This window comes from Rattus rattus, chromosome 1 (genome assembly GCF_011064425.1).
Source record: "Rattus rattus isolate New Zealand chromosome 1, Rrattus_CSIRO_v1, whole genome shotgun sequence".
Taxonomy (NCBI): domain Eukaryota; kingdom Metazoa; phylum Chordata; class Mammalia; order Rodentia; family Muridae; genus Rattus; species Rattus rattus.
Window position 1 is genome coordinate 269,298,469 of NC_046154.1, and position 13,453 is coordinate 269,311,921.

A 13,453-nucleotide genomic window follows, 5' to 3' on the forward strand; every position below is an offset into this window, starting at 1 on the left:
TGGTCCATATTTCACTCATATTATGTTACTAATTAACTGTTCCTACAGAAATACAGTACTGCACTAAAGTCACACTACCTAAAAAGTTCCTTCACAATAAGGCTTTCAAGTGAATGATAGCTTACAATTTTTCTTAAAGTTAGTAACATTATTCCCCATTGGAACACTAGCATTATTTCTTACAGGCATGTTTTCTTACAGGTTATCAGGCAAACACTAGTGCTGCAACCGTATTTACAATGGAATACCATATATAACCTGAAAGGTTCATTGCTCTGGGAATTTTCAAAACAACATGCTATCTTAATAATGTTTTCCTTTATTTTATTTTGTGTTAGGGTGTGGAGCCTGACACAGGAATATAAGAACAATGTAAATTAAGATACTGTTCCCTTTCCTATACAGTTAGAAAAATAAGACACAGAAAATGAAGACTGCACATACGAAGTGCCAAATGTGTGATACAGAGAAGGAGTGTCTAAGAAATTCAGAGAGGAGTAACTACTGACTAATCACAGTAAAGAAAAAACTGTTTAAGAACTTTTTCAGGGCGAATTCAGTCCAATTTGCTTAAGAAAGCTGTAGGTCCTGGCCAGAAGGCAGAGAGATAATGGGGAGCACTACTGTCTGACAGTGAGAGCCTACTTAAAGCCGAGCTCCACTGATACTGTGAGGAGGCATCACACGTTCTTACACCTGACAGTCACGCGGTACCAACACTAGTCTTTAAGAGACTGCATTAATGCATGCAGTGTTCTCAACCACTGCTGGGACCCTTTGATACAGTTCATGTTGTGTGACCCCCAACCATAAAATTACTTCATTACTACATCATGACTGTAAATCTGCTACTCTTATAAACCATAATGTAAATATCTGATGGGCAGGATGTCTGATCTGTGACACCCCCCACCCGCACCTAAGAAGTCGTGACCCACAGGTGAAAAGAGCTACAATGCGCGATAAGAGGTTTGAACTGTCACAGTACTTGCCTTACAAGCAACCTGAGTTTGATTCTCAGATTTGTGTGCTGAGTGAAGGAATTTTATTAAGCAAAAACTGTTCTGAAGGCTTCTAAGAATTCTTTCCCCTGGCATTAAACACAAACACAAACACAACACCCTTTCCCATATGGCAAGTTAAGTTTTGTTTGCTCACAGTTGAAAGTTCAGAACATATAGAACAAAGTACTTTAAAGATAAGACAATAAAAATCTAACCTCACTGTTGTGGGGATAAAAAAGGACTTGTAAAGCTAATTCCTGGTATGCAAGATCCCCAACTTTTTCTTATCTTATTTTCTATTTCACATTCAACACCCCCTCATCCCAGCCCACCCCAAGAGTAAGTTCTCAACATACTCAAAGCAGCAGAAAAGAAAGGCTAACAGACACTGCACTAAAGGACTCCTTCACGGACCAAGTCTGGACAAGTGAAGATAAATAAGTATCGGGTTCATTAAAAAATGGGCCTTTGGGGTTGGGGATTTAGCTCAGTGGTAGAGCGCTTGCCTAGCAAGCACAAGGCCCTGGGTTCGGTCCCCAGCTCCGAAAAAAAGAAAAAAGAAAAAAAAAATGGGCCTTTAATCTCAGAATACTTTCCTACAAAATATCAACTAGTTACTGAGATCTTAAGATTTTTCTAGGTTAACATAACAGTCTAAAGAGACATTAAAATGAAATGTAAACCAGAATGTTTTTGTTACCAAATTACTAAGAAAGCTGGCAAAACAATGAGGTCGGAGGTTAGACAGTGGTAATATACCAAGATTAATTATCTGACCTTGATACTTACATTATTAGTACATAACATAACTGAGTACCATTAATCCCAGCACTTGGGAGGCAGAGGCAGGAGGATTTCTGTGAGTTTGAGCCTAATCTACATAGTGAGTTCCAGGATAGCCAGAGCTACAGAGTGAAACCCTGTATTGAAAAAACAAAATCAAGGTTGGGGATTTAGCTCAGTGGTAGAGCGCTTGCCTAGGAAGCGCAAGGCCCTGGGTTCGGTCCCCAGCTCCGAAAAAAAGAACCAAATAAATAAATAAATAAATAAATGAAAAGATTAAACTTTAAAAAAAAACAAAAACAAAATCAAATAACAACAGAACAAAAATGCATTCATTTAAGATTAAGACTGCATCTGCAACTGAATCGCATGGTTCAGGGTTTTTTAAATGTTTAGACTTACAACTCTTCTAAAGCTTTCAATTAAATAACCTACAAAACGTACAACACCTAAAAGTCCTACATAATCAAAGCAGTTAGGTTAGAGAGTGGTTCTCAACCTGTGGGCCACTACCCTGACAGCAAACCTCATCTCCAAAAAGCGTTTACATTACAATGCATAACAGTGACAACAAGAGACGATTTTTCAGTTGGAGTCACCACAACGTGAGAAACTCTATTATTAGGAAGGCAAAAAAAACCCCACTGTTTTAGAGTAAACACTTTCCCTTTTGGGGGTGGGGGTTAGAGACAGAATCCTTGTACCCGTTAAGCAACACTCCACCACTGAACTAAATCAGCAGCCCTTCACTCCTACTTTAAAGGACTCTTCAGGTTTAGGAAAGTCTCAATGGCTTTTACTCTATAACCACCAAGGTCCAGACAGGTAACCAACCACAGGTAACCACACTCCCTAGTTCCCCAATTACACCAGCCAGATTTCTTCTTGTTATCAGCAATGGAGATAGAAATATTTACATCACAGAAATGTCTACTAGACAGCAATGATCTAAAGGTTGGAAGGACAACTGATATAATGCCTATCTATAAGCTAACATTAGATGGCCCAACATATAGATATGAAGCAGAAACTCTAACACTTAAGTCATTTAATCGCTCTAGAGGTTCAAGTCATTTCTGTAAAACAGACTAACACATCGAATATTACAAAGCTACTGCAACTAAGAGGCAAAGCACCCACAGCAGATTGGCTACCAGCAATTATTAATTAGGTGTCTTCTACACCGTGGTTAATAATTTCTTAAACTGATTTCAGCACTTTTAGAACTAGTCGAGCAATTCCACAAACACCAATTTGAAAAAAAGTCCTACTTGGTCAATAAGCCAATATGTTTCACATCTAACAAAACTGTAGTTCTTATCCAATGTTCATCCACATTCCACCGTACCAACTACACTCCTCTTGAGACACTGTGGCTTCTGTAACAACACATTCAACTCAGGCTCTTCTGACCTTCAGTGTTCTCTGGGAGCTTACATTCTTCCAGTCAACTTTTTAAGGTAACTATGTTTCCATTCTAGGGCATCTCTAGTTTTCTTCCTAGTTATGTTCCCTCCCATGGGCAATTTCATCCATATCTATTGTTCCAATTACCTATTCAATGTTTTGCATCTCCCCTGACTACTGCTAAAAGCCTCCACACAGATCTTCCCATATATACTACTGCTGCCCCTCCTCCAAGGCCGAGCACCATAATGCCAATTCTGTCTATCCTACCAAACTACCAAGAAAGATCCAACAGAGCTTCTAAAGGAACTTTTTTTTAAAACAAAAGACAGGTCACACCACTTTGCTTTTAGCTAAGTACTCTAGGATTTCTGTTTCCACAAATGGCAGATTTAAAGCCATAAAACTGCCACTCTTCTTCTCCTGGGCTACAGGGGTAGCTCAGCGGTAAAAACAAAAACAAAAACAAACAAACAAAACCTTGCTGTTCAATAATGAGGACCAGAGTTTAAATCTCAGCCGCCATCATGTGAATCAAGTGGCTTGCAAACACCTGAAGTTTTGGCCTCTGCAGCCACCCAAGCGCACGTGTGAACAGACACTCAAGAGACACATACATGTGTGCACACATTAAAAAAAAATAGGTGGACTCTATGTGAACATGGTCTATATACATAAACGTAAATAATTTGGCAAATTATTCAAGAGTTGAGACTTAATAAACTATAACAAACTTTTAAAAACTGTAATACTAGCTTTAATAGTTACAGAACTCATATGAATCTACAAAATAGTTGTCATTACCTACTACAGTGCTGTGCATTGTTCACATTTTTAGGAGTAAACCATTGACAGAATGACAACCCCTGGGCCAGTGAGATGACTCAGCAGGTAAGGGCACTTGATACAGAGTCTGGTGACTCAGTCTGATCGCTAAGGTCTGTAAGAGAACTCACTTCCCCCAGCTGCCCTCTGAGCTCCATTCCTAGGCTGTATGTGCACAGGCACACACACTTGCAATATAAATAAATGTAAGAAGAAAAAACTAAGACAAAAACCTGTTTTCATGGAAGTTGCTTTAAACTGAAGAAACATAATAAACGTGTTAATAAATTCAGTGGTATGTTAGAAAGAGATAAAATGTTGTGGGGGAAAAACTGACATAAAATGCAATAGGAAGTATGGGATATGGAGATGCTGTTTCAGATGGGACAATGAGAGAACACCTCAGCAGCACTGGAGAAATGTGGTTGGAGGAAAGGTAAGCAGATGGAGTCAGAGAGGAAATCTAAGTAACTTCAAAGTTATGTAAAGGCCTCAGTGAGAACTATGGATTTACTGGGACTGAGAAAGAAAGCCATTTGAGAAGGGAAGTAACATAATCTAATACAAAAGACTCATTCTGACTGGAGAGTGTTAAAGACTATGGGTTAACAAAGATAAATGGTGATGGTGTTGAGTTTGTCTTTTTAGAAAGTTATTTTCCAAGCAAGAGAAGATGGTTTTAAAATTCTCATATTGAAATTTCATTGTGCCATAACTTCAATTTTTAAAAAAGGACAAAATTCAAAGGTAATTCTTAGGAATAAAATTCTAAATATATTTTTCAATTCATTTATTACTACTGTGCTAGGGTATGGATGTGCAACATGGCACACATACTGAGGCCAGAGGGCAACTTTCATCTTTGTATGAGTTCCAAGGACTGGACACTCAGGTGGCGTTTACCCAATGAGCCATCTCAGGTCCACAAAAGTCCCCTACTACCAGACCATGACACTGGCTGGCTATTGTAACTCTAGGTCTTCAGCTTGCCACAGTCATCGCTGCTCAGAGGCAAAACGAAGTACAAGGTGAGGAACTGAATTTTAAGAATTTGGGTTTGGAGACTAGAAAGATGGCTCAGCAGGTAAGAGTGCTTGTTCTTCAAGAGACCCAGAATTCCGTTCCCAATACCCACATCTGGTGGTTCACAACTGTCCATAGAACTCTAGCTCCAGGAGACCTCAGACCTCTTTCTGGCCTCCATGGACATATATAAGTAAATAACAAAACAAATGTTTTAAAAAAAACAAACCAGTACAACTGTAACTCCCAGTACTTGGGAGGCAGAGGCAGGAGGGTCAGAAGTTCAAGGCCACCGTGAGCTATATGATATATAAAACTCACCTGAGTTTCAGTAGGCAAGGTAAGGCAGAAACTATTTACATCACTAAAAGACAAGAGCAGATGCTGGGATGCACAGCACACATCGTTTTGTAAGTAGCTTTTACTACTTTGAGGCACGCTGCCCTCTTGGAACGGTGGTCTAACAACTATCTTGCATTGAAGTACCTAGATTGTGCAGTCCTTAGGCTGATGGGAAGTCACCATCACAGTTCATTACTAAAGGTCAGTGACAAATTGACAGCATGCTAGGTTCGTTCTCATGAAAACCGCTCATAAACTGATTGGTGCTCTAGGATGATGGGAAGATTAAGCATACCTAATAGAAGGCCCATGACTACATAAAGGAATCCCAGGAAGAATGTTCTTAAAATTTTCTCCGTACATTTTTAAGTAACCTAATTTACGCTTTCTTTTGTATTTTTCTCTTTTGTCATACTGAAGACTGCCTTTTCAGTATATTTACAGAAGGGCAACAGCATTCAAGTTTAAACCAACTAAAAACTTAAAACGTACTTCAATCTGAAAGATAAATTCTGCTATAGTAAAACTGAATGTTTACCTATTTACAAGCACCGGGAAAAGAAAAACTATTAGCTAAAGGGAAGCTACAGTCAGAACTGTTAATCTTTGAAAACCTGACTGAAAGTGGAGCAATGGTGGGAAAGCCTTTAATCCCAAAAGTGAAGAGGCAGAGGCAGGCAGATCTCTGAGTCTGAGGCCAGCCTGATCTACAGAGCGGGTTCCAGGATGGATAGGGCTACACAGAGAAACCCTGTCTTGAAAATGATAAAGAAAAAAAAAAAAAAAAGACTGCATAAACAAAACACAAATTAACTCATTTCTAAAGATATTTTAAATGTTTTTTTTTAAATTGGGTAAAAAAACAACTACCACAAAAACAACTGCCAACCTTTTCCTTCTGGCTTTAAATAATAGTAAAACGGTTAAGCCGAGTGCCAAAGCAGAGGAGGAAAAAACCCATGGTGTGTAGAGACAGGATTACACAATAAAATTTTACTAAAAATACCGGTTAAATACAAGGGCTAAGAATCTACTGCCTTCACTGCTGTGGGGCTGCGGCAAACAAATCATACATGAGTTACCTTTTCCTTGAAAACGAGAACATGCATTTATTGATATGCTTTGCCCAAAATTCAGAGAAAACTGCAAAAAACTGCCCAAACTGTAACTTTAACACTAGCATCTATTAGTCAAGGCATACTAAAAACTTTTTCGTCAGTTTTGCCTAAACATGTTAGTCCGCCGCTAGTATAAGGACGGTAGCCAGGATGTAATCCAAAATGAATGAAAAAGAAAAAGCTGTGGCCAGCACTGCACGACGGTAGTTCCGCACAGTCCAACCAGAACGTGAAACTTACATCACGTATTGTTTACTACATTACACATTAAGACGATTAGCTCCGTACTACTGTAATCCCGCATCACACACATGAACGCAAGGGGAGTGTAGTTCACCATTTCAACCTGGGAACGTTTCCCTCCATTGCAACCAGGTGTCCTTTAAACTAACGCCTCGAGACCCGTGCCAGACGGACCTGTAAATCTTTCTAAAGCGCACAAAATCCCCGGGTCTAAGGCGGGGTGAGTGGCCAGCCTGAGTTTCGGTCTCCAGGACGGTTTGATCCTCCTCAGCCCAGGCAGCGGGTTTTTAAAAAATCGAGGCGGGGGTGGGGAGGCGGCCGCCGAGGGAAAGGCCGAGGCCAGGCGCCGGCTCTTCCTCATTCAGGCGCTGGAGAGGTCACAGCCCAGTGAAGTTTGGTTTCACCAGCGGGGCCCGGAGGCTCGCGGACGAATGCGAACTCCAGGGTAGAGCAGCCAGCCTGGGAGCGCCCGGAAGCCCGGCCGACACGTTCCCACTGGGGGTGGGGGAGCCGCAGGCCGGGCCTGGAGCCCCTTCCTGCCTCGGCCGAGGCCCCGCAGCCCGCGCCGCCCAGCTCCTAGGCCCCGCGCGCGCCGAACCCGGACCTCCGCCCCGGGCCGCGGCTCCAACTTTGCTCGCAGCGAAAGACGCCGCCCGAGCCGCGCGCGAGCCCCAAACTTTGCCCGCGCCACCCCCCTATCCCCCGCCGCACCGCGCTGCAACCCGGGCGGCCCCATCCGCTCTCCCAGGCCGGCCGTGTTTACCTCAGGCCGAGGTCCAGGCGTCGCTCCGGCGGCCGCGCCAGCGCAGGAGGCCCGGTGTCCGTCAGTCCGCCGCTAAGTTCTGCACCATGGACTCCTCCGGACGCTCAGAAGCGCGCGCGGGCCCACGGGTTCGGACGGCCGGGTCGGGAGCACGCAGCCACGCAGCAGGAGACCCGGGCAGCGCTGCTCCGCGCGGCTTGCGCCACCGCCGCTCCCCTCCCCCGCCGTGTCTGGCGGCTCCCTCCCTTTTTCCCTCCCACCCTCCCTCCCTCCGCCGGGCTCAGCCGCGCCGCCACAGGTCGGCGCGCTGTGGTGACGACGCGGGCGGGCGGGCGGGCGGGCGAGCGGCTGGACCCGCCGCACGCTGCTTGCTCGCGGGCGCCGCAGTGCTCCACCGGACCTCCAGGGGGCGCCGGCAAGCTGCGACGGGCGGACGGACGTGGTGGGCGGGGCACGCCGCCTGGCCGGAGAGCGGGAGCTCCGGCGGCTGCGAGTGGCCGGGGCTTCTGGGAAACATTCTCCTCGCCCCGCCCTCCTGTCGCTCGGAGCACTACGCGCACGCGCGGCTCTCAGACATCCTCCTCCGCCTCCTCCGCCTCCTCCTCCTCCTCCTCCTCCTCCGCCTCCCCCGCCTCCCCCGCCGCTCTCTTGTGGCCTTTCCTGGCAGGGTCCGTGGGGACAATAAAGATGTTTTGGAGAGTCTGCAGTCCTGAGAAGAACTCGTGCGTTCTTGGCACGGATGAAGTACTCGGCCAGCTGGCCAGGAGCACGTGCACGGCGGCCGGCCAGCTCGGGGACAACCTCCCACTCCCTAAGCCCGCGTCACCGAGGCTAACCGAGCATGGCTGGCTTTAAGTGCTTCCACTTTCAGTCACTCGGCGATGTCCTGCCCTGCAGCGCCCTCGGATCTTTTGTTGCACCTCGGAGGTGAAGCCTTTACAGGCTTTTCGTCAGGCGCTGGCTTTTTCACCCCCGAGCCCACGCTCTCGCCTTTCCTAGTTGTCCTCTTGCTGCCCACGCTGTCGCCTGGCCACCCCAGCCCGGGCTGTTCCCTTCCCACTTCGAGCCCAGCCGATCGCTGATATCTCCGCGTTCTCCCTGACTGCTGGCTGCAACATCCCCTGCCCTCCTCTCTGATCTTGTCGCTTCCCTGGCACCCTCATCCTGTGCTGCTTGGCTCTTCAATTCCCGTCACGTCACACCAAGCTCTTGACAGAGCCGAGCACCAGCAAGGGACTGGGTAAATAACTGCTTACGAATGCATGAATGGCAGCCTTGTATCCTAAAGTCCGCTGCTTTGCAATGCGCTATCTTCATCGGTTTGGGAACTTGATGGTGTTGCTGTATGCAGGTATTTTGCAGTGGTTGAGAGGTCTTAAAATACTTTGTTCTAATGAAACAAGACTTTCTGAGGGACCTTTCTCTTGTGATGATGACGATTGAAGCTGGTGGTTAGGAGAACTTAAAAACCTGTTGAAACCGATGCGTGACAGAATCAGATCAAAGGCACTGTTAGCCGTCCGTCCTGCAGAGATGAAGTTTAGCTTTCCTGTGTACACTCAGGCTCCAGAATTCACACTAGAGAATTTTATCAGCAAGAGTAGTTCCCGGTGAAGATGTGCATTGCAATATCCTTTTGTGTATATTTTATATATTTTTTTTAATTTTTTTAATGCAGAATCTCACTACGCAGACCGATCTTCAAACTCCGGATATCCTACTTCAAATTTATTGCTCTCCTTTTTGTGTTCATTATATTTAAGACCCACTCTGTGACCTTCGTGCTGGGTAACAGAGCACCAGAAACGACTCCTCCTGCCTAACTAAAACCGTGTGCCCTTTGACCGCCTCCTCTCCTCCCCATCCATCTCCCACCCACTCAATACTCTTAATAGAAAAGAAGGTGCATTGTAATAGGCTGTCTCTTGTTCTGTTTCTATATATAGTATTCTCTTTACTGCGTTTGCATGACAAAAATGTTTTATTTCCATTTTTTAATTTATAAAAGAGGGTAACTATAAAATGGATAAAGTAGATGGAGTTGGCATACTGGTTACTATTTTAGACTCACTTATAATCACAAACAAATGAGAGCTAGGGAGATGTCTCATTAAGTGCTTACCACACAAGCCTGAGGGCCTGAGGTTGACTCCCCAGAACCCATGTAAAGCTGGGCACCATAGCAGGCATCGTAATTGCAGTGCTCTCACTGAGAGATGAGAGGTGCCGGGACGAGAGACCTCAGAAGCTAGCGTGTCAACCAGCCTACTCTCAGTGACACCAGACCGTCCTATAGAGAGTAGAAGGCAAGAATCAGTACCCAAGGTGGTCCTCTGACCTCCACATGTGCACTGTGGGACGCATACACTTTCACTTGCACAGAGAAGTACCCCATGAACAGACATACACATACAAACAAGTTTTAGTTCGTTTTTTATGTGTACGGTTATTTTGCTCACATGTATGTCTGAAGAGGGAGACAGCCCCCGGAGCTGGACTCGCAGATGGTTATTAGCCAGCATGTCGTTGCTGGTACTCAACCCCAGCTCATCTGGAAGAAGAATGCTAAGATTGGCCTGAGCTATCTCTCCAGTCCACCCCCCCTCAAAAGAGATTTGCAAAAAAGTACAAATGGTGCCCATAAAAATACCTTCATCAAAATGCACAACCGTGTCATGCTTTCCTAGACAACCAGCCTTCCACAGTGTGACAGAAGCCCATAGTGGCAGCTTTGAAAAGAAGGGTGACCAATGTATAGCTCTTTATGGGTTTGTCGGAAATAATTGCTATAGCCTGTCTTTTATGAATAGAATACAAGACAAAATCCGCATTAAGAGAAGAAATCATGGTGTAAAGACCTTGGGTTACTTAACCCCTTGGCAGTTTTGAACAAATAACCCCGTGTTTTTATATCCAGTTTTTATATAGCAGAGGAGGTTTCCCGTTTAATCTGTGAGTTTACATCAATAAAAGTTTACAAATTCAAAAAGGTATAGAGGTAGGACTCATGAACAAAATGTGGTCAAATGTGCAATATTCATATTAAAGAATGGAAAATAAGTGCTAAAGGAAAACTTATTTTACAGGAACATCACAAAATAATGTAGCTTTATTGAAGTCAATATTCCACTCAAAAGAGATGAACCTCCAAGTACAGTCTCTGAACACTGATCAACATAGCCAAGTACAGAGGGAGTCAGTGGTGTGCCCCATTAGCTCTTCACTGTAAGTCAGTAAAGCAAACCCTCCCAGCTCCAGCCCCAACCACTGGTAAACAGACATAAATGAGTGTACACCATGCAATGAATGGTACCCCAGCTGTGAATGTTGAATCACGTGGTAAATTGCCACAGACGTGGGTGGCACCAGAACCCCACAGCCCTAGCAGTCAAAATCCATGCTGGTCAATCCTGACCTCAGCCCCTTTATACCACCAAGCGAACACTGTGGCCAACCATTGCTGACATGGTTGGCCACATGTCATTTTACGTGCGTTTCCATTTATCCAGGATGCCAGAAGTCTGTACTCTCTTTGAGGTCCTACCCTCTAGCGATAACTGGGTTCTGTGTGTTAGTCCATGGTGTACAGGTAACAGTTGTCAAACAGCAGGGCAGCGACATCTTCAAAGGCCAGTTTGCTATGTCAAATGTCTTGATGTAGTGGCTGATCACCAAGCTACAGACAGTGCGTTTGGCATCGGAACAAAAATCCTGGCTGCAGGCAGATACCTCTGTCCTCAGAGGCAAAGTCTTTCAGTGTTGGTAGTTGATTTCCTTCTCAACTAGACAAATTTAAATCATATTTCCCACACTCCAGAAAATATATATATATGTGTGTGTGTGTGTATATATATATATATATATGTGTGTGTGTGTGTGTGTGTCTGTGTCTGTGTGTGTGTGTGTGCGCACTCTAGATATGCAAGAGAGACTTGACTGCACCTCCACAAACCTACCTTGGTCACCCAGTCCATGTTCCAGGTTTGCATAGTCACTCACCTAGATAGTTCACCATACATTACAGTCCATCTTAAACACTGCCTCCCGTCCCCATGTGTCCCTGGAAGCACTGGGTCCTTCCCAGAATTCCATCTCAGCAGGCCAGTGTTGGCCTAACACAAGCTTCTGCCCGTCAGATTTCGAGGCTATCCAAGGGTGGGTCTGGATGCGGTAAATAAGCTTCCGGTGCTTCCACCTCAGGGCTTGTCACACAAGTCACCTGACCCCGTACAGAGAAGTCCACCTTTGTATCAGTGTCTACTCTGGTCCTATGTCCGGTTAATGATAAGATTTCCAAAGGCTTCCTATCCTCCAGTTGCTTCATTCTCAAAATAGCCTTCAGATAAACCTCTCCCAGTACAAAACGTCCTGAATGAAATCCCCTGCCGCGGAAATGTCTACATGCAGTCTGCCGAGCCTCCAGCGCAGGCACTCATCGCCAGCCTCCACTGGGTAGAGACAAGTCAGCATGTGAGCGAAACCTGAGGAGCGAGATGTTTTAACACACAGAAACTGAACTCCGAGGAAAGGGGTTTGAGGACAGCATCAGATTACAACAGAAGATGCCTGGGCTGATTGGCCCCGCTCAGACGAGTCAAGTGATCCAGAGTTTCATTTTTCTGCAAATCTGTTTGGGAAAGAAACGTAACAGGAATCATATCAAGTCATGTCTCAAAGTCCTTTCTTCCCATAAGTTTATGAAAATATTTACCTAAGGGAGCCTGATAGTGGCTTACGTCACTCCTGGTCACGGTATCTGGGCCTACAGACACCACTCCTGGTCCACAGTCTCACGGAAGCAAGAGAGATGTTAGTTTGCCTGTTTGTTATTTTTTAATTTATTAAACACCTTGATGCATGTGTATAACACATTCTGGTTGCGATTATCTCTCCTGCTGGACTTCCATTGTCCCTCACCTCTTGTTCCCCAGTTCCTAACCCAATTCATGACTTTTAGTTTCGTTTTTATTTTATTTTATTTGTGACCTGTCAGGTTTGAACAGGGCCATTCGCGTGGACGCAGGTTTAATGCTCTGTACGGAGCTAACCATCTCACTAGTGATTACATCACTGAGGGTAATGACTTCCTCTTCCTCAGTAGCCCCCTACTGCCATTAGCTTCCCGAGGCTCATTCCTGTGCAGGGTCTATGCCAGCAACCATAGCTGTTGGGAATTCATGGATGTCATAGCCATACACGAGCATTTCATGCCTGACACTTCTATCCTTTCTGCCCTGCATCTACAATGGTCACTAAACCTTGGAGGGGGTGATCCAGGTATCGTGCTTACGGCTGAGCACTGGATGGCCACTTAATCTCAGCACCACGACCTCCCACATATCACCACACTATCGGTGGTGGGACCCAGGAAAATGGAGCTTAAAAAGAAGGCAGACTAAAGTCTCATGCAATCGCCAACTTCATTTAGAGCACCAGAAAGTTTATAGTCTCAGGGTTAAGCAAGGTCATGAGCAGAGGTCACCTGAGTCCCATCACAAAGGCAGGCCTTGCCTGGAATCATCATCTGGATAACAACATTCAATAAAGACAGAACAAAGCACTTGGTTAGGGAAAGACACACAGGGACAGTCACAAAATGACCTTCAGGCAAGCATGTTGCCACGCAACAGACAAGTGGAGGACAGGAGACACCGCAGTTCTTTATTGGCGAGTTGGGGCCCTGAATGTTTTGTGTTATTTTAGAGAGATATTTACTAATTCTTGTAAAGAGCTGCAGACAGACAGACTAGATTTAAAAACTAGACGCAACTGTCTTTTGTCTACAAGAAACACACCTCACTAACAAGAAATGCCTACAGACTTAGTGTCAAAGGGCAGAAAAATGGTCTACCAAGTGAATGGACACTAAAACATTGGCAGAGTTATTCTGGTAAAGTCAACAGATAAACTTCAAACCAAAACTAGAAGAAAGAAAAATGGCTGCT

The 13,453-nt window shown here is 45.0% G+C and overlaps 1 protein-coding gene and 1 pseudogene across 1 annotated transcript in view; both read right to left on the reverse strand.

The window, feature by feature from the left end:
- Scaf11 (SR-related CTD associated factor 11) overlaps positions 1-7,614 on the reverse strand; it is a 51,921-nt gene extending 44,307 nt beyond the window's left edge. Inside the window, exon 1 of the mRNA XM_032885519.1 lies at positions 7,509-7,614. The gene's annotated coding sequence lies outside the window, so the exon portion shown is untranslated. The remainder of the gene's footprint in view (positions 1-7,508) is intronic.
- Positions 7,615-11,704: 4,090 nt separating this feature from the next.
- On the reverse strand, positions 11,705-12,199 carry LOC116890400 (annotated as a pseudogene).
- Positions 12,200-13,453: the final 1,254 nt, after the last annotated feature.